Source organism: Poecilia reticulata, linkage group LG4 (assembly GCF_000633615.1).
Source record: "Poecilia reticulata strain Guanapo linkage group LG4, Guppy_female_1.0+MT, whole genome shotgun sequence".
In the NCBI taxonomy this organism is placed as follows: Eukaryota; Metazoa; Chordata; class Actinopteri; order Cyprinodontiformes; family Poeciliidae; genus Poecilia; species Poecilia reticulata.
In genome coordinates this window covers 23,918,648-23,920,702 of record NC_024334.1, presented here as the reverse complement: position 1 = coordinate 23,920,702, position 2,055 = coordinate 23,918,648, and the positions used below count along the sequence as shown (strand labels likewise).

Sequence of the window (2,055 nt, the reverse complement as noted above, 5' to 3'; positions counted from 1 at the left end):
AACATTATTTTGAGTGAAATCCATCTTAGACCACCAAGTTCACCCAGATTTCAGACGTTTAGGGGGATTGAAAACCAAATTAAATCTCATATTTACACCAGATCATGACGTCAAAAACAAAAAATGTTACACTCGATCATAAATCTAAAAACGGAAAAATTCTTGTTTACATGTGTCAGATAAAAAAAACAATTAAATATGCAACACTACAAAAATGCACATTGTGTATTTCAAATGAGAAAATTGTGAAATTTTATAATCCAGACATACGGACTATAGTTCTTCTAGGACAAATGTTTTTGCAGAAATCTTGTGATTACATTTTGTAATGCACATCGTAATGATTTAGTGGCAGTGAAATTCACTGATTGGAGCTTTTCAGAAATACATAATGCAACTCAGTTTAAAACAAACAGCGCGGCTGTTGGGCGTGTTTGTGGCTAAATATTCTGTAATCTCTTGCGGTAATTTAATTAGCCAGGAAAGAATGTGATTAATCAAATCAATTAGATTGCACGAGGAAACATAAATCATGTTGCCCCAGTCTCATTATCAACCTCAGGGTGGACATGTGAAGAGAGAGTGTGCGTCTGTATGCAAACATGTGCGTGTGTCTGTGTTGCAACGTGTCCAAGTGTGACGGTGAGAAAATGTGGCTTTACCCTTCAGCAGCAACCATTTTACTCTCTGTGTTTGTGAGTGTGTGTGTGCTGCTAGTGTACACTAGAGAGTAGTTGGAGAGGAGAAAGAGGGGGATAAGCGTTTGCAGGCTGCAATTATGGGTAATTTTTCCAACAGCAGCAAAATTAAAGCCCCTCAAAACAAAACAAAGAGGGCAAATTTACTCCCTGGACTAGTATGTCACTGATGCTCTTGGAGAGGAAGGGAGCACGCAGCTCCAGCCAACATGTGTCACGTATGAACTGATGTATGACTGTCATCATGTTGTGGAGCTGGTTTGGATCACGAACAAAGCTTCCTCGTATGTTTCCTGCAGACAGAGAAGAAAAGGAATTGGTGTGTTGGTTGCTATGCTACCACACAGTCTGACCACATGCGTACAAATGTTCACGTCCGCATCTCCTGGTTATTATTCATAACTGCGGCATGTTACCAGACACTTCAGCGACATGTCGTGGACGTGCATATTTGAGTACAGTTTTCTTTTCTCAAACACAAGTGGGTCTCTAAATTGATCCACTTCAGGACGTCAGGCACAAAATTGTGCACTAGTCTTAATCTTTAGCAAGTGATATGAGATTCCAATAAAGCTGGCTTATCAGGGTTTCCCCCAGAAAACGTTCCAAACCCGGTGGTTGAAGCACTAGGGCAGTCATTCATTCAGCAGCCTGCTGTGTTTTTGAGTTAAATTTTTTTTAAAGTTGACAGGAAATTTGAGAATATCAATTGATAATTATGTGTTATTGGAAGATTAAAGCTTGAATACTGACTATAAAGTCTCTAAAAAAGCAAACATTTAAAAAAACTGAAATAATTAAGCAATGCCTGGTGGGGGCACAAGTAAAGCCTGGTGGCCCGCCAGGCTTATAATTCACTAAGGGAAATCCTGGGCTTGTGCAACATCTGAGTGTTTTATCCATTTTGGAGTGTTTAAGCATTTCCTGTCCCAATACTCCAGACGGCCACTTTATAAGTAATGATTCAATTACTTGTCAGCACAGATAGTAATTCGAGGAATCACATCACAACAGATAAATGCTTATAGAGCTGAAGTTAAGATGTTCAAGGTGGCGCAAAAATCCTTATCTATAGGAAAAAGAGGGGGATGTTACAACTAAACGACATTTATAACAGCTTTGTTCTCCACTATCAACAACAAAAAAATGAAGATAAAGTCTAATAATTTCACACAAATCTTAAATGTTGGATGGAAATTAACATTCTTCACATTTTTATCAGCTTTCTGCACAACCACAAACAGTAGGACAGTACAAATGCACATTTTGAATAAGTATATTAATAAATAATAAATATAGAACATCTTTAAATAAAGGTTTTTAGTCTCTACATCTAATAATTTAAGTTGCAGTTCAG

General features: G+C 37.7%; 1 long non-coding RNA gene across 1 annotated transcript in view; it reads left to right on the top strand.

Moving 5' to 3' along the window:
* LOC108166211 (uncharacterized) overlaps positions 1-2,055 on the top strand; it is an 18,660-nt gene that overhangs the window by 6,197 nt on the left and 10,408 nt on the right. The gene's annotated exons all lie outside the window — the stretch shown is intronic.